Source organism: Anguilla rostrata, chromosome 1, assembly GCF_018555375.3.
Source record: "Anguilla rostrata isolate EN2019 chromosome 1, ASM1855537v3, whole genome shotgun sequence".
In the NCBI taxonomy this organism is placed as follows: domain Eukaryota; kingdom Metazoa; phylum Chordata; class Actinopteri; order Anguilliformes; family Anguillidae; genus Anguilla; species Anguilla rostrata.
The window spans coordinates 29,464,527-29,484,887 of record NC_057933.1 but is presented as its reverse complement, the minus strand read 5'-3'; positions in this window follow the sequence as shown (position 1 = coordinate 29,484,887).

The following is a 20,361-nucleotide window of genomic DNA, read 5'->3' as shown; positions in this document are numbered from 1 at the left end:
CTCTATTGAGCACCTTGACCGAAAGACTGTATAACCACCGGCTTCCTGCAGAGTCTAGAGCAGACCCCTCCGCTCCCTCTGCAGTTGCGGGTCCCAACAGCAGCCTTGGAGCCATCTCCCCAGTTTCTGTGTCCCCACTGTCCCCCTCTTGCAGTACCCGCCAGTCCTCTGTGGTTAAGGCACTCCTGTACCTCTCCAGCATTTGGACAGCCACCCGCGTTGACCTCATGCCCAGCCGCTCAGCCAACCTCCCAGCATCTGCCGGGTTGCTTCCTACCAGCTTAACCAGTTGCCCTAAGGTAACAAGGTTAGCCCCTTTTAAAAAGTCTGATAACCCTGGAGTGGCTGCCGTGGTGATGTCCAGCCGTGCTCTGTATACCAACGGCTCCTCCAGGAGCCACTTCACAGAAACAGGTGACACTGACCTAACCACATCCATCCGCCCCAACACCCTTAGTAGACCTTTGTAGAAAGGTGGCACATCATTAAGTGACAGTTTTTTAATGTTGAGGAGGAACAGGGGAAAGCCTAGATCCAACCCTCCCACTTGTCTCAAGACGAATTCAGCAAGCTGCCTCCATGCAGTTCTATCCTTAGCATATAGTAACCTCTGAATCCAGTGCAATCTAAATGCTGCTGTTCTACTGGCCAGATGTACCAACCCTTGACCCCCCTCCTCCCCTGACCAGATTTGTCATGTTCTGTGGTTTGTCTGTGTTTCCCTTTTTGGGCCGCCAGGTGGCAGAACTTCAGTTTTTAGTCCTGTCCTTTTACCCTGTTTAATTGTATTATTGTTTTCAATTATTCTATGATTGTTTTTGGGTTGTCTCGTTTTCCCTTCCCTCTCTGTGGCCTGATTGTTCATTGTGCCCTCCTGTGTCTCGTCAGTGTCATGTCTATTTAAGTTCCCTTCTCCCTGACTCAGGTGCTGGATCCTTGTTTGTTTTTTGTGTGAGTATTGGATTGTGATGTGGTTTGTGCTCCTTCTTGTTCTTGTGACTCAGTGTTTTGCCGTGAGTGTCTTCCTCCCTGCCCGTGTTCTGTTTTTGCATTGTTTTTTTGAATTTCTTCATTTTCCCTGTTTTTGCAGTGTAAAAAAAAATGACTTTTGTCCTTTTTTGACTTGCCCTGCGCGGCTTCGTTTTTGTTCCCTTTTGTTTTTTGTTCTAATTAAAAGCAACATTCCTGGTTTTGCGTTTACATGATGGATTTTGAGTGTTTTTTGACTCCGCGTTTGGGTCCATTCCCTCGCCCACCCTGACAAGACTGTGCATGATCCGACTCTGGTCATTTTTCTTCTCCAGGCTAAAAAAATATCTGGTTGGAGCATCCATTTCAGAAGTACTCTGAAATCTTGATCTCACCAATGCCCCCTGTGCTTTAATGTCCAACAGGTCTGCCAAAGCGGCCTTTTTAACATTGAGAGTCTGAGAGTGCTCTCTATCTCCAGTAGCTCCAGTACGAGCTTGGAGCTCCACAATTTCTGTCTCTAGGGACTTCATAGATCTGGCAATCTCCTTGGACACGTTAAAAGTGTACTGATTACAAAGCTGCTGAATCTGTACTTTCCCCACATCCCACCACTGCTGGAGGGAAGTAAACTGGGTCTTCTGAGACCTCCATCTCTCCCAAAAGAAAACAAAACAGTTTTTAAAATGTGCATCATCCAACAAGGTGTTGTTAAAATGCCAGTAAGCACTTTTAGGTTTTACTTTATAAAAGCGTTGGCCAACACCAAACAATGATCGGAAAAAGCCACCGGTACAATGGTACAATACAAAGTACAAGTTTGAATTATTTGTGCGTGATGCTCAAACACATAAAACCTATCCAACCTGGCCTGAGAGATGGAGCCCTCTCTTACATGTGACCATGGGTATTGCCTGGCGCACCCATGTAGATTGCGCCAGACATCACAGAGTTCATGGCATTCTATCATTTTTGACAAAATACGACATGACATATTTGGCTCTACATGATTCCTATCTAGTTCACTGGCTGTACAATTAAAATCTCCCCCAATAAATACATACTCATCTTTTGTACATTTTCCCATCACCTCCAATAGTTTGTCAAAAAAAAGGTTTCTCTCAGCCGCTACCACAGGCACATAAACATTTGTAAACACAAGCACCGTATTCTCAAATTTTGCTCTTACTTTAAGAAGCCTCCCCTCAACCACCTCTTCCACTTCATAAGAAGAAGACTTAAAACACTCAGAGAATAAAATAGCTACTCCTGCACTGTTGGAACTCTTATGACTGAGGATAACAGTCCCCCCCCCCACTCCCTCTGCCACTCTACAGCATTAGTGTCACTACTATGTGTTTCTTGTGCAAAACATATGTCTATATGCTTGATCCGCAGCAACTCATAGAGACTAGCCCTTTTCTTTCCATCTCTGGCACCATTTAGATTAAGTGAGGATATTTTTAACCCACTCATGAAAAATATGATTAGTAAACACCAAAGAAACTGCCGTTTAAATGCAGATTGTGCTTTATGACTGTGGCAGTTGTATTTCATTGGGAAAGGGAGTGGATTTCACTTTTTGCACTATTTTTTTTAATCTGTAAATTTCCTGATTGCGTAGACATTCCCCCTCTGTTTGTTTCATAAGAAACTTGGCAGATTGTAGAAAAACAATTCTATCAGGGAAAAAAGAATCGATCTGTACATTTTTCTTCCCCTTGGTCTCTGCTAAAAAACTCCTCATCTGTTCAAATGTGCATTCCTCCTCTACGTCCGTACCATTCGAAGATGCATCAGATAACTCGCTTTCCGAGTCTGAAGACGCCTTGCCAACCTCGTCACTGCTCTCAAACAGAGACTGCGCCGCGGCCCTTTCGCTTTCGCTAGCCCTACTCGCGCGCCCCACCCTCCGTCTTTTCATTGCTGGTACTTTAAAAAGCGCGTTGTCATTTTCGATATTTAAGTTATTTTGAACTGTAGCTGACTCGATTTCCGCTGTCGCGGTTTCCTCAGTCAAAAGTTCTGTCTCGTCCCTGTCTTTATCAGCAACTGATGCTGAGGGCGACGCCTGATTCCTTCCCTCTTCCCCCGCCTCTGGGGCCTTTTCCCCACTAGCCTCTCCAGAGCACTGCGGTGTTGGTTCATTTACCACCGGAGTGTTCTCCTTGTCTTTATCGGTCTGTTCAGTAGTCTGCTCCGGACATGCACGTACCAAATGCCCCTCTTTCCCACAGCGAAAGCATTTCATTGACTCAGTTGTTACGTGAACAGTGTAATCAAAATTATCAATGTTAAACACAAGCCTAAGATTTAGTTCTAACCCATTCAGCAAAATCATAAGCACCCGTCTCCTAAAAGAGACGATGTGCTTCATTCCAGGATCTTTAGCACCAAGATTCATTTTTTTAAACCCCGAAACTTTCTGACCGCGGCGAGACAATTCTCTCGCCAGCTCTTCGTCTCTCAGAAATGGAGGGGCGTTCAAAATGATCACCTTTCTAGCTGGGTTAACAAGGGGGAAAACCGGAGTACGCATATTGTTTATCACAATACCCTGTTCAACCACCGTGTTAACCTTTTCCGACTGGTCAAGAAAGAGTACTATGGCACTGTTCATTCTTGACGCTGATAAAATACTGGCATGACCCACAACGTTTCCAACAGCCAAACCACACTCCTGCACAGAGCAGGCCACGGCCGGGGCGACCCTCACCCCATGCCACCGAGTGAGCTGCTCAAAACCCGTGCTCACGCCCTGAGCCATCTCAGCCAGCGAAACCGCTGGAGGACGCCCAAACCCGCCAAACCTAATCTGTGGTTAAGAAAACAATTACGAATGAAAAAAAGAAACGGTGCAAAAGAAAAAGAATGGAATAGGTGAACGAAACTCTTACCCAAACATGCACGAAAGACAGATTAGAAAGGATTCCAAAGAAAACCGTGTCAATCTCACAGACTTTCTCACTGACACGCAGCACTCTCACCCGTGCTCCCAGCATGCAGAGACAGAGAGAGAGAGGGAGAGATCGCACCATAAAATGCATTGAATTTAAGGTTAGCCTGCCGCAGTTAAAAAATAAACAAACAAAAAATTAATTATAATACTCACAATAATAATAAACAAGACATATTGGCCCACACAGATCTAAACAGAGGAGAACACCGGGAATATTCCTGCACGCGATGGCCAGTCCACACCTGGTTAGCCCCCATAGTAATAACAGTCGCTCAGCATTCTATTTCGAATCCACAATCTCTTTCTTTTTACAAATAATAGCAAAGCTTCTTTTTTACCAAACTGATTATTTTGTGATTCCAGAAACATCATCATTCTCCTCCCTCAACCACCCCAAAAACTAAGAGCATTTGACAGAGCATTGCTGATTCTCTCTAATATCTGTATTTTCATATTTAAATTTTATATGCCAAGTTATAGACAATCAGCAGTGTTCTCTGTCCAGCAGTACAGGTTATAACATCAGTTAATGGCATGTTAAATTGCACAGCAGGGACAGAGGTGGAAACTGAGCCCTAACAAAAGCCCTAATGAAAAGTGGAACCTGTATACCAGGAGTACTTCACAAGACACCTTTCACAAAGGCCTTCATTTTCCTGCCATTTCCTTTCTGCAGAGTTCAAAAACAAGACGCACATTATGAAGACTGGCTGTCATTGATTTCAGTGAGCACCCTGTACTTTTTTCTTCACAATCAGCGATTGTGACATTGAGTGGTGTGGACTACTTTCTCATTTGCCTAAAAACCTCTAAATATAAATATACCATACATCTATGTCATGTGTATATACAAGTAGGCATGCAGATATGTATGTGTGTGACACATGCATGCATGTGTATATATGAAGCTGAGTGTTTATCTTCAGTGTATTTGATACATTTTGTACTCCTATTCATAGATAGGAACCTGGCTAGCAAATCCTAGTAGATTAATGACCAGGGCCACATAGCTTTTCCTGAAAATGCCATCTGGGAAACATTTAACCTCTATTTTAGTCCTTATCATCAAGGTAGCCTCTCTACAAGCACTCTAGCAATCAGTGGTAAGTCGTCAAAGCAGCATAACCTATTATACACGTAAGGACCAATTGAGCATGCTGTCGCAAGAGCACAATCCAGGGGTGTCCAGACTTATGTGAAGAGGGTCAGTGTGGGCGTAGGTTTTTTGTTTTAGCCCAGCACTAAAATATCTGATTGAACTAATCAAGGTCTTGATTAAGATCAAGCTTCATTTATTATTTGAATGAGGTGTTGTAGTGCTGAGCTGTAAGAAACGTCTGCCCAGCCACAGTGGCCATTCTTGGATCAGGCTGAACACTCCTGCGGTAAACAGTTGATTAAGTGAGACTATTAAGGTATCACACTGTATTTATTGCTTTAACAGTAACTTCAGAAAGTCCTGTATTGACCACAAAATGGACAATCGGGGTATCTTAATAGTACTGAATTGGAAATGCACTGATCTGCTGGAAAAAAACATTATGCTGTATAACATCAATGAAGAATGTAAAAAAAAAACTTGTTCCAGTTAAAGGAGACAAAACCATTGTTCCACGCTCCTACTCTACATAGGTCCCCTAAGTGCAGCCTTCATCGCCACCCCCCACCCCCCCACCCCCTTCCCTTCTCACCCCACCAAAGCTGAAAACAAGATTATTTCAGCCGTCAGAGGCACAAGCTTCCAGCCGTCTGCCGTATCTGCATCTTCCAGACATCCCTGCTGAAGAACACTCCCCTCGGGAGACGCCGAGCGCCGTCCTGCACGTACGCGCACGCGGAAACCCGCGGTGCGTTAAAGAGCGACGCGCTCACAAGCACGCATTAGCATACGGGGGAAGCTGGCGCGTTTTACGACGAAAGTGCGTCTCGAAGCACAGAGGAACACTTATTGTTGCGAGTCCGGTTCCTTAGCTCCAAGCACACCTTGGCTATTGCGGAGAAAGTGCGACCTTCTTGGCTAACACTAAATTTATACAGAGGATTGATAGAGGTTCGCTGAGGCGTTTATATGTTTACTTTTCGGAGCCTTGTCCAGTCTGCTGGCCCTGGCTTCAAATATTCTGGGTTTGGGGTTACGTATACAGCGCTAGCCGAGCTGGCTCAGTAGGGGCCTTTGCTTTAGATGGCAGTGGTCAGCCCCTCCCCCTGGTTTTGTCCATGGCATTGATTGGGAGTAATGGATCTGGCTGGGCCTGATAGTGCATGATGCAATCGTCAGAGGGGTTTAATTATGCACTTATTACATGTGGGATTAGGTCTCAGTGCAGGCTCCAATTTACTCGCACTAATTTAGAAGCAGAGTGCTTAAGTGTGTATGGTCACAAAGATGTTATGCTGCAAACACTCGCACACACAAATATTTGTATGCTTTCAATACACCAAAACAGTGATTTAACACAGAAATATCATTATTCATGAAGTATAGTGATGAGTTATTTCTTTTTGATGAGCATTATCAGACATAACACAATCATTAAGTGCAAAAAACGTGTGCGTATTTGTGTGCGGGTGCTGAAATATAGTGAAATAGAAGCACATGTTTGGTAGTGTACAGTATACTGTACTTGTTGTGTGAGAATATTTATGTGTGTTTGTGCGTTTTTGGGTCTGGAGTGTAATATGGGTTGTGGTGAAACAGTTTCGCATGGTTATATGACAGCAGGGATGGGGGGTTCTTCCATCACACTTGGCTTGCTGTCCCTTCAGGCCACGCGAGATGGTAATGGTGGCTTCATTGCATGTCTGAAGGCACACGCTACACTGAGCAATGCTTTTCAATTACCTGCACAGAGTGGCCCTGATGAGAACCCCAGCCGTACTCCTGCAGCAAAAAAACACACGGGTCAGCCACGCGCAGAAATAAAATATACCTCACGTCATTTACTCTGACAGTTGTCCTTTAAGTTATCGAGTAGAGGTCATTACTGATCCCGAGGAAGCAGCTCGCCTTGGCAACCAAAATGTTTATCTTCGACATTTAATTTCTTGTTTTCGTTTTTTTTTATTACTGGAGAGTAAGAACAGTTTAGTGTAAGTGCATAAAGCTCACAGCATTTGTTGCTGTTTTTACGAATGAATAAAATGTTCTTTGTTATACGTATTATGTTATTTGTCATTGCTGACTGGATTGGCTTTCAAAATGGACTTGTCAAGAAGGAAATTTATGTTGCATCCATGCTCCTTCACTGCCACATCCTGTGGAATTTCTTGCCTTCATTTTAATTGAATTCATGCACGCAATTTTTGCCATGTACATTTCAGACATACTCAATCATAATCTGTCGTTTTCACTTTTACATACATTTTTATTTTTTTCCATACCTTTAAGAAGAGGAGAAACCCAGATTTCTTACAATAGTAACTCCCAATACTAATCAAATAATGTCCTGTTAAGCCTAAAATGTCTCATTTTCTGCAGTCAGGACATGTGAAGCCCACCATATTCAACAGGAATCAAGGCACAGAGTACTAGAATATTCTCTGTGGCTGCATGAGACACACACTTAAAGGGATTTTGAAGCTCTTACCTCTTACTATTACTGTTGTCAAAGTGCATGCTGACTCACCATCGTTAACGAGAGGCAGCCATGACCACTTTGCTTTTCGGAAGCAGTGGAATGGTCCTTCACCCCCCTCCCTCAAGACAGTCCCAGGACTGGGCTTCCTAATTGGCCCATTGCTCATCATTCCTACCTAAACTCTTGCATTGACACGTCATTTTGGCGCAAAATGACATCGGACTTGGCGGTCGCCCACTTGGCCTGGCTTTGCCCTGAGTGTGGGGCCTAAATAAGGCCAATCCATCATGTTTCTGGGAAGGTGGGAGCGATAAAGGGGTTGGGGGTGGGTACTAGGCGGGCAATCTCCATGGCGTCACTGGATTAATTAGGCGCATCTAGGGCAGAAAGGCTAAAGGGACTGGGAGAGGAAGACTATAATGGTGTCCTGTAGGATTTGGCAGGGTTGTTTGTAACAAAAACCACCAGGCTCCCCCGCCTCTCCACAGCCTCCCTCAATCTCTAGGAAAGTTCAGAGGTAAAAACACCAGAAGTGTTTTCGTGGTGATATTGTTTCATTCATCCGTCGATGAAACTGATCTGTCTGTCCATCAATGTTTTAACCATTTCATCTTTATGCTTTGCCAATGTTTGCATGAGTCGTCACTGCAAAAGGGGACTTGTTCTTTATTGACTGATGAGGTAAAATAAATGAATGAATTAATAGTGAGAAAAATATAGGGAGCCTGTAATTGAAGAGCAGGGTCTTTTCACAGAGCCCAGAATGGCATCATTAGGACTGGTGCTGACTGGTTTTGCTACTGCAAAATTGTATAAACCTTTCTTTTTTTTTTTTTTTTATCAAAACCAAAAGCCATTATCTAATATCAGAACAAATAAAATAATAATAAATACTATAATGTTCTCTGATAAACTGCTCCTGCTGCAGTTTACATCTATATATGTCCTGCATTCACACCATTAAACAATTACGGCAGCCACATCAGATCAAATATGGTGTAACAATTGAGGTTATCATTTTTTAATCTCACGTATGCTAATGAGGCTGTTTGATTTTGTTCATGCAAATGAGAATTTAAATTAATTGTAAAATATTCTGGAACTTGGCCGGGTCTGTTATGTTTGCACACTAGAATAAATTATGAATACACAAATAGCATAGCACATCGAAGATAATTACTAAGAAACCCTCCTTTGCCATGCAAATACACCACTTTGTTTTCTTTTTGCAATGATCAATTATAACAGAGCAGGTAAACACCATCAAATTTTGTTCGACCCATTTTATTTCTCGGATCGTGCACCAGAAAATTGCATTTAACTGTTGGCCCATGCTCATAATGGGCACTCATTTGCATCTGTGCAAATAATTGCTGCGATTCTTTCTATGTTACTAAGGCTTGCTGGTGTTAACTCTGGTGGTCTACAAGAACAATGTTACACTAGAATGCACTGCCATTTTGACTAATAATGTTTTGGCATTGCACCAACATTATGCCTGATATTTCTTGTCCCCTGAAATTCATGTTTTAATAGTTCTGGTTTTCTCTCAGGCAGCAGTGGTCACACTGAAGAGTTGATTTTAATCTCTCCATTTTAGTAGGACAAGGGGCATCAAAGCCAATCTGGGCATGGATTGGGGTCAGAAGGAAGTGGTAGCTCAGCACCCTGCAAACTGAGGGTTCTTTCAATCTAAGACCCCATTTGGACACATGAAGAACAATCTCTACTTCTCAAGGGTTGAAGACGGTTTGCCAAGATATGCTCAATGGGCTCATATTTCATAGCTCAGATCAGTTTTTAGGCTTGATCTTGGAATCAGACAGCTGGGCCAGGTGTACATTCCGGACTGCACCATGCATCGAAAGGTGGCTTGTAAGGTCTTACGATTACATTATTATTTGGCTGTTTAGCCAACACACTTATCCAGGGTGACTTGAACAGGCTTCATTTATACATTCTTTTATACAGGAGGATATTTCACTGAAACAATTAAGGTTAAACATCTTGCCCAAAGGTACAACAGCAGTGTCCTGTCCGGCATTTGAACCTGCAACTTCAGGAGCAAGACTTGCAATAGCGATTGGGTAGCAACTGTAATAGACTGTCGCCACAATCGGGGACTACCATAAGATAGAGAGGTGAATGGTCTAAAAACTTGAGTGTTTGTGTGTTGCATAAGCCTGGCATTTTCAGCCTCTGTGGTTTTTAAAGAGTTAAGGGCTTCCAGGACCATCGCACATTAAACAGGCTGACGCTTCGTTAAACAGGCTGAACTCGCCAAATTATGTTCATGAAAATAAACATGGACAGATGCATTAAATTGAACACTTATATGGAACATAGAGTCAAAGTTAAGGACACATTTATTGGATCCAGGCCAAAAGGATATTAAATAACTGAAGAAATTTTGAAGCATTAGTCCTCTTGGGTAGATTCCCTTCCTCTAGCCATCCACCAGGACTAAGTGCTGTACCTTATGTTCCATGGAAGCACAGGCTAGAAGTTTACATCAATAAAAAACCCTATGAATCATAACTTGTTTGTTATGGGACTGAAATGAAAAATTTCACCATGCCAGCTGAATGGTGATCTTTTAAGACTTGTGCATTAATAAGTGACTGAGATGTGCTTTTCAGACAGTATTCTCAAATCTTAGCAAGGGCCTTGGCTGTATATATTCTTACTTACTAAGCTCAATTATCTTGCACCAAAAAAGATAGTCCATTGCTGTTTATATACAAGTTTGTGATTTCTGCATGTGCAACTGCATACTGTATGTGCATGCATACTTGTGTATGTTGCATGAGTCAGTCGTGTGTGGACACTTCTGAATTATTGTCACAGTTAGGCATCTGTTTGTGTCAGCATGCAACTGTCTGTCAGATAACATGGGCTGGTTGGGTCCAACAGGATCCATATCAGGTTTCAGACATGTGAATTGGTTTCAGTCTTATGAATTTTTTGAACTTGTTCCACTGGCAGAATTATATGGAGCGATACGTTTTGGACACTTCTTTGGCAAAACAATCACATGCAGCAATCAGTCTGATATTTATTTGCTTTCATAGTGGCAGAGGTTTGCCTTTCAATACCATTTATGGCACTGGTATTTTCACACATCCATCCTGAGGTATGCGGTACTTGCTCAGTTTGATTCCTGTGAACAAATTTTGCAGGATCAGTGCGTTTCAGCAATTATCTCGCCTCTTGTCGGGAGGAAATGTGTGAGCTGCCAAACCATGCGAGGGCATTCAGCGGTAATAAACATAATACCGTTCGCTTAATTAAAACCATGTGTGAAGCTCTCGCAGACAGATAAAGGCCAAAAGAGTTTGTTTCCAGTCGGTTCGACGGAGGGCAAGACTTCAGAGGGTTTCCATAAAAAAAATTGAAAAATTAAAAAAAAAACATTTAGCTGCAATGCTTATGCCAGATTAGTGCCTCTCTTTGTGCCTGGTAGTCTAGCTATGTGTGGATCATTTGGCTTTTGTTTATGTATAACGGTTTGCATACAATAAATATCATTGCCTCTCATATGTACAAAAGGAGACACCCTGTCCAGAGACAGAGACTGTGATTCAGTTAAGACATTGTCCTGTCTTAGATGTAGTAGTAGATGTGTTGCATTTTAATGCGTCTCTGCACAAACATTTGTTTGAGTTTTAGTGATAGCTGAACTAATCAAATTGCATTAGTGAAAGGAAAAAAAAAACATCTTGCTTTGAATTGATAGTCAAAGCTGAGGACAATTGTTGATTGAACCTCAGCCAGGGTTAATGAAACAGGATGGAGACAGCCCTGGATTTAATCAACGTTACCTTAACGTCGACCCATAGTAAAATTCAAGTCTGTTTTTTTTTTGCAAACACAGTTTAGCCTGAATTTTGAACTTGCCGAACTCTGTTTTGAATGTTTCTTAAACTCAAATGTCTACACCTACATGTAAGTACCAAATCAGCAGAAAACCTTGTACCCAAATGAAGCCGCTTAGTTCTAGTTTGCCTCCAATGCGTGAATGTGTCACAGCTTTGTTAATTAACTGTTCACTGACGGTCAAACTGGTATGTAGTTGATCATGATCTCCCCCCCTCCGTTCCGGGGGCTTTCATAACTGCCATTTAAATAAGCCCAGGCCATGCTCGGGATTTGCTCCTGATTTGCCTTCTTATCACGTTTTTACGCACAGATTTATGGAGTTAATTTCAAGGAGCATGCCTAAAGGAGATTACCTCCCCATATTCTCGTACTTCTGCTCATGAGCGATTCTGTTTATTCATGTTTTATATTACAATGCTCTTTCTACAGACACCGTCACGGCAACCACCGGCAGAATAAAAAAAAGGGGGGGGGAATGCAATTTATTTTCGGCTCTGCGTTTGTTGGTGGGTCCCGATAGCATCAAAGGGAAAAATGAAGTGAAAACGAGACCAAGCACCTCTGCGTATAAGTACGGGATAAATAAAATAATGTAGTGCATCGTGCACACAGTTACTTTTAAAGTGTTTCTTCGACAATATATGTTTCTGGAAAGAAACAGAAATTTTTTTTGAGTGAGCGAGTGTGTGTGTATATATATATGTGTGTGTGTGTGTGTGTACAGCGAGCTCCATATTTTTCATAATTTTAGATTTGTATTGAACAAGTCACATGCGATTATTTGATTACAACAACTGTGGAGCGCAGAGCCAATAAAGAAAAATAAATATGTTTTTGTCCCAAACATTATGGAGCTCACTCTTTGTTGAAATCACACCCGATGCGAACCCAGTACCCAGTGGAGCAGCTATGCGCTGTTTGTGAAGTGCGACGACACCTAAGGGCCCTGAATCAGAGCCCACCTCGCATTACACAGCACTGAGCCGCCAAACTGAACCAAACGCGTCTGCCTGGCTGGGTTATTTATGGCAGGATTACCTCATATGTCTTTGACGGGAGGAAGTATGTGCATATGCATCAAAGGCTCTCATTACCTTGTTTATATGGATTTATCTGATGATGTCTGGGCTGATGTAATATTGTAAAATATGTTTTTTTTTTTGAAGCAGCAGTGACAACAGCATTAAGTAGTTTGTTTGTGTGAGGTTGGGGGGGGGGGGCAATGGTGTGTATACACTGAAGCTTTCTCCACTATTGTCCATATTCATATCACATTATCTTCCTAAAAAAAGGTAGAGAGTAATTATGGATGGCTTGGGATGGGGGGAGCATTGGAGGAAGATTCTTCCTTTAGGAACATAAATGCCCTGGCTTCTGATACAGTGAGAGGGCAGTTGGAAGCCTGCTTATTAAGAAACCAGATGACAGTATATTTCCATATTCTCAAAAGCATTCATGTCAGTTTGACATCTACACACATGCAAACAGTAAAAAAACACCCACAATGAGACATGTGTCCACACTCTCTTTTGCACAGGCACACACACACACACACAACAGACAAATACATACACATGCTCTTACATGTTGGCACCCACACAAAGACATACACACACAAATGCACACATACATATTGATGCTTGTTATTTAGTCTGACACCATGCCCCTGTAGCTGTGTTTTTATGCACCACTAATTCCAGGCACTAAACAAGCCTAAAATCAATAGCAGTTTGTTCAAATATTCCTTATTCAATGTGGTTATAACTTCTTGAGCCCAACAGGTTCTGAACAGACTATGCTCTGTGTTCTACGTCCTTTCCACATTCTCTGATTTCATCTAAGCGGATCTTGAGAACCCCAGGGAAAGGGTTTGGTTGGATGAGCCTGACACACACCAGACTGATTTATACATGCTCAACGTGGCCATCCATGCACTTTCCCAGGGTTTTTGTTTCCTTGAATAGCCTCTCCAGACTTTTACATTTGCACTCATCTCTGCTTATGTTATGTTTCCTGGGGACATATAAGGTTTCACCAAGCCAGTGCTGAGCTGCTGTGTCTGGCAGTCTGGCTCCCAGAGCTATAGGTAAAGTATAGCAGTTGGGCTGATTTGTGGGCCAACTCGCTAATGTCTATGGGTTAATATGGGTGATGTCATCCTGCATTGTGATTCATAGACAATAGAGCTATGACTCACACAATGGCTGGGCTACTGGCTGTGCTAAAGACTTTAAGCAGGGCCAGCTATAATGAGAATGACTAGAAAAAAAAAGCCTTCAGTACTGCAAACATGCACACACACAAATGCACACGAACATGCAGCACACAGCATGCATGCTTGCACACACACACACACACACACACACACACACGCACACACAGTAAAAGGAATAAATCACACCAATCTTGATATTCCCATACACACTGGAATAGTGATGAAGCAACACTTCTATCAATCAATCAATCAATCAATCAATCTTTATTTATATAGCACATTTCATACAGTGGCTGTAGCCCAATGTGCTGCACATGACCGAAAGACAATGCTACTAAAACATAAGTAAACAAACAGAGATGAACAAAGGCACAAAAAGGCAAAACAACAAATAAAATAATAAAAGAATAAAACACTTCACTTTTGCAATGCCCACGCACCACAAATATTCAAACATGTTAAAGAACTGATGTATTTTATTCTGTATATGCACATACCATCTTCCAAGCGTATAGTGAGAGGGTTTTTAAGAGTTTACAGTACTATACTTGTGTTTGAATCAAATGCTGGTCTCACACTCAACAGTGCAGTTGCATTATGACATTCATTGTTATTTTCGTTGATGAAAAATATGATGAAAAGTACTAACATTATCATCAACAAATACAAATAAGATGAAATCCAGCTAAAACCAGCTGGGATTCGAAGCTGGTATTTTCTACAAGTTGTTTTTCTACACTTCTGGCTGGTCATAGCTGGTCTGTTGCTGGGCATAGCTGTTCTGTGGCTGGTCAAAGCTGGTTGGCTAGTTGGCTAAGCGGGTAGCGTAAGCTGATGGCTAAACTGGCTGACTACCTGACTATAGAATGTTCAGCTGGTGAATAGCTGGTCAACTAGCTAAAAGTGTCAAAAACACATCTTAAACCAGCCTGACCAGCTTAGCTTGGTTTACGCTGAAATTTTCAGCAAGGTATTGTTTGTAATCATTCTGTCAGTCGGCTGCTGTTTTGTCAGGGTGGCTAATAAAAGAATGATCATCTACAGAGATTTCTTCATTAGCTTGCTAATGATAAAGCATTTGACAGATTCTGTTTAAGGCTTCACTTTTTTATACTAAAACATGGCACAGATTATTTTGCTATGTGATACGAGTGGTGTTGTTATACCATCTCAATTGACCTAAACTGTGTGTGCTTGTGGGATTGTACAAGACGTAACCTGGACAGTAAATTGTACAAAGGACATTATGGTTACAGTCAGTTAGACATTTCTGTCATAGTCAACATCTATTGGCTGAAACATGTAACAGGCATAACATTGTCCTGTGGCTTGTATGCCCTTCTCGTTTCCCACTGGGCCTGCACTCTCCCAAATATGTTGGTTTTTCCCATAAGAGGAAGTTATTAGATTATTTACTCCTGAGACATCACCCCCGCATAGAGCAAGATCTATGACATAAAGAGAGTTCTAGAATTAGTAATATTCCTTCCATATTCCTATAATTAGTGCAGATACTGTGCAATAATAAAGAGCTATTAGATTAATGTAAGAAAGTGTGATGATTGCAGCATCTGTGTGTAAATGTTAGTCAGTAATCATTTGTAAGAATATTCCAGTGAAAAGAAAATTGTGAAAAATGTTTCACTAGAATTTGACTAAAACTGTTATTTCTCGTTGACTAAACAACTTTTTTTATTGACTAGTTTGCATCAACTAAAACTAGACTAAAACTAACAATATTCAACTAAAATGCGAATAAAGCTAAAATGCTGTTTAGTGAAAAGCTAAATCTAAATTTGTTATAAAATGTTACACTACATTGTACATTTGTGTATGTGTGTGTGTGTGTGTGTGTATGTGTATGCTTCAGCATAGGAATCTGTAGGAGTCAATAGGAAAGGTTGAATTTTAATGTGGAAGGGCCAAGACCAAGGCTGAGGGCATGCTAAAAATGCCCTTAAATGGACATACACAAAAATATAATAGAATCCATACCATTCACAGATAGATGTGAGCAAGAATAGCTTCTGAAATGAAGCATGAATATGATATGATTTTAAGTTCCTGTCTTTTTTTGTCTGTGTGAAAGTAAAAGGGCTTTCATGTACTGTACTATGTTTTTTTTTTTTTTTAATAAACATTATGGTTGGAAAAGTGTGAGCATGTGTTAGGAAATCTAAAGTTCTGTTGAAATCCTCTATACCAACCTGAGACAATAACTTTGTTATGATGCATAACTAATCCATCAGAAGACATAATCCGCTTCTAATTGGGAACATGTGGGAATGATATGTGTAATAATTGCCTGTAATTGCTTTTGTACATTTGAAAAAAAGACTAATTTTTTCATTAATGAGCAAGCGGTAGGAAAAAATGGACATAGATGTTCAGGGTATTTACAAATATTTACACACAGAGTTGTTTTTACTAAAAATGTAATCATGCACTCTAAGCACTACCAGCAGGGACCACTACAAGTGCATTGATTTGTATATGTGCACAAAACTGTACCCAAATGCAAAGTAGTGCTCAGGCACACACACAGACACACGCACAGCTCAGCTTTCATAGAATGCACTGTAAACATTCCATATGCCAACTAGTGCATGCACACTTTCTGTCTCGCTCACACTTTCTCACTCACACTTAAACACAGCCTCACACACATACTCTCTCTCTCTCTCTCTCTCTCTCTCTCTCACACACACACACACACACTCTTACACATGCACATGCACAGACAGTCTTTCTTGGAACACACTCTAAACATTCCTCGATATCGCACATTGCAAGGTTCCCTGGCCAGCTTGCTGTGTACAGAGCTCACCTTCTCCGAAGGAATTATCAATTATAAAGAACCACGACAGAGCCCCACTAACCAGCTTTATTTTTCCTTTTCCAGAACGACCAGATATAGACCTTAAGGGGCATTGTCACAAGGCTCTGGAGGCACAGCAACTGCTTTGAGATTCTGTCTGTTGACGAAGATAACTCACGGGCCCCCTATCCCATAGGTGACGCTTTGGAATAATCCATTTCACATTCTGGTTTTATTCCCCAAAGCGGCTTTATCCCATTATCACAGATATTACACAGATGTACACTGGTGTAATCCACACAATAAGAACCTGATACATTTCATAAAATCACTCACAAGACAACCAGCACTACCAAGTTGGCCAACAAAGGCGTTAACTTAGCAAAGGGAAGAGAAAGTCTTTGTTGCATTGTGTGAAAAAAAAAAAAAACATTCTAGAAAGTGAAAAACAATGTCTATGGCTGTTTTCAGCCTCAAAATATTATTTCAAATGCATACCAAACTGAAACCTAAGGATGCTGAGAGTACTTTTAAAAGGACAGCATAGAAAATGTGAAGCACACACAGCATAAAAGACCAACACATTTACCAAAAGTACATCCAGCGCAATTAATTTCCTCCTTGCAGAACAATTCTCAGGTCCATATTCACAAAGCTTCTCAAACTGGGAGTGCTGATCGAGAGTCATCTGCTAATTTGAATAAATTCACAAAGGCAAGTGTTCCTGGTCACTGACCCCAGTTCAGTACTCACACGTCTTTTGTGAATATGGACCTCAGTTTTTTGAGGAAGAACAGCAGTTTTGTATTCCACCATTGCATTTTGATGAATCAAATCAAGCTTCAGGCAGATGGCTGGATCTGGTTCAGGCTGTCAGTGCTATTTGGACCTGGTAAAGACTGTACAGATTTATGGCTGACTTAAAATAAGGAGAAGCAGTAGCTGATTTTCTGCTCTTCTCAGGTCAGGCCAGGCAATTTCCTTGGAATAATAAATAATAATACATAATGAGTGCAAAAACAATACATTATATTGATATAGCACCTAATCATCAAACTGAAAGCACCTAACAAAATAGCACTAATAATAAAAATAGAAGGGATGCATATCAGCCGATAATAAAATAGCAATCTGTCGATTTCAGGCCCGAAGGGCGTGATGAACAGGACAAAATCATGCTTAAAGCCCTTCCCTTGACCCCACTGGTGTCCTGATCCATTAGAGAGAAAGACAGAAAGCTGAACACCTTTAGTGCATGAATGAGTTGGATGCTCTATTTGTTTTAACCATTAGAATAAAGTATATGCAGCCAGATGGCATGAGGACATACTCAGAGGTCAGAACATACTGATCTCGGAAAAGGAGAAACCAACAGGTAACCTCTATTCAGGCTGCTGACAAGACAACTAGTGGGGTCACAGCATAGAAGAGGTTATGGAGCAGACCTTGTAACCACTGTAGAAAGGTGTTTAGAGAGGTTTTTAGAAAGGAGCTTACTGTTATATACTTATTCTGCACTCCTTCAACTTTGAAAGTGCAGAAAATGTAAGCTTGGTATAAGAAGATGGCCTCTGATATGTCTTATGCCATGTAAATATATCTCCAAAGACCACACAGCCTGTAGAATTTCATCTTTGTTGTCTTGATTAATAAGTATGATAGGGTTTCCCACAGAGTCTGCTGTCATATTCTTAGAGTTCCGATTATATTCACTTCACTTCCTGTTGCATTGTCTTGACAGCTGTCTTTGTTGGGCCAATCCACAGAGACACAGCCTAACATGTCGAGGGATAGGATGATCCATGGCAACTCCCTCAACGACATTTGTATTTAGCCTTGTTTCCCATCCCCTGATCAGAAGTGTGCTTCCCAAAAGCATTGTGTACCTATGGTTGCAAGTTCCATTGAATGAACCATAGTTAGACAATTGGGAGTTCTGAAAAACCTTTCTTTTCTCTTTGTAAGTATAGACTGACTGTGGCTAATTAGATGTGTCAAAGGCTGGACTGGATTTGACCCTGTGGCACAGCAAAAAGTAATTGTAATACTGAGCCACCGGAACAACTTTCGTTTCATGTAAATATTAATGAATGCTCAGTAAAAATAATAATTGGTAAGAAAGTGAATTAAACATTAAGGCACATTTCTGAGGATGTAGCATAATTTTTCAATGAAGTATATGTATTTTACTGAGTCATGAATAATACTGAGGTACTCCAAGTTTCAAATGTTTTATCCTAAATTAATATACATAATTTTGGTATGATAGAACATCACGGCGGTGAGTCGAACGTGCAGGTTCTTCCTGTACAACATCCGGAGAATCCGCCCCTTCCTCACCACCTACGCAACCCAGCTCCTGGTTCAAGCGATGGTCCTGTCCCGCTTGGACTACTGCAACTCGCTACTGGCTGGTCTGCCAGCATCCGCCATCAGACCCCTGCAGCTCATCCAGAATGCTGCAGCGCGTCTGGTCTACAACCTCCCCAGACATTCCCATGTCACCCCCCTGCTCACTGACCTCCACTGGCTGCCTGTTATGGCTCGCATCAAATTTAAGTCCTTGGTGCTTGCATACCAGGCAGCTAAGGGGTCAGCACCAGGGTACATTCAGAGGATCATCAGACCCTACACACCAGCCAGACCTCTCCGTTCGGCCACCTCTGGACGCTTGGCACCTCCCCTCTTCGCGTCTGCACTTCCCGCTCCCGTCTGCTGTCTGTCCTGGCCCCTCGCTGGTGGAATGACCTCCCCGTGACGGTCAGAACAGCAGAGAATCTCACCACTTTCAAACGCAGACTGAAGACTCATCTCTTCAGGCTGCACCTCTCCCCACCCCTCTCTAGCCTATAGTTCAGCTCACTGTATCTAGCTAGGATAATTTGATTATGTTAGTGTATCTGGCAGGATTGTTTTTGTATGATTAGGTGTGATTCCAGTGCTAGTTTGTACTTGGTAGGATTCTTGCTTGCTGAACAAGCTTACTCTACAGGGTTGGAGTCCTGATCGATGTGGTCACTTCTGGCACTACGATCCTTACTTTACTCTAGTGTTTCTTTTGCGCCTCTACATCATGAAACCTATGCACTTGTTGTACGTCGCTCTGGATAAGAGCGTCTGCTAAATGCCTATAATGTAATGTAATGTAATATAAAGCACTTAATATTCCATTATAATTTTTGTCTTTGTTCATGACACAGTATGAGATTAGGAACCCTTCATCTGCACAAGTAAGCTTTCTGAGAAATTTTAACACTCCATGGGCTCTATAGTGTCATTAACAACATTGTTCAAGTTACTGTGGTGCGAACTACAGTGGTGCCAATTTGTGTCATAGTCACTACAGCTTTTGGGAACATTTGTGATGAGGTTGGTAGTTCCTATAATGATCTAAACTAAACTTTATTATAGGACAGAGGCACAAGCTGATGGTGAATGGCATTGTGTAAATACATGACTGTGAGATGCATCTTGATGGATTTTGTATAGATTTAGATATATATTGATATATTTTAAGTAATGTTTGTGTATTTACACAATGCAACATAACAAGTGCGTGAGCTTAAACCTCTGTCCTTTTTACAGCACAACTATAGGACATAACAAACAAAGCAAGGCTTAGGATAACCACAATGGATATTAATGCAGTGAGCCAGAAATAAAGTCTCATCTGGGCGGTTGTGCTGTCAGAAAGGGAAAATTGCAACACATTTGCCTGCTCTTCACCCAGTCATTATTTAGCTACCAAAAGGGGGGGGGGGGGATTTCCCATGGGCAGTTTTCATATTTGTTTTATCTGAAGTCCAGCGCTTGAACCGATTGATCAAGTGTTGATTGAATGAAGTTTACAAAGTATAATAAAAAATTCAGCTGTATTTGGCTCAACACCAAACACAGAGCTTTATAGCCTGATTGCATGAATATTCATAGCAGAGAGGAAAGG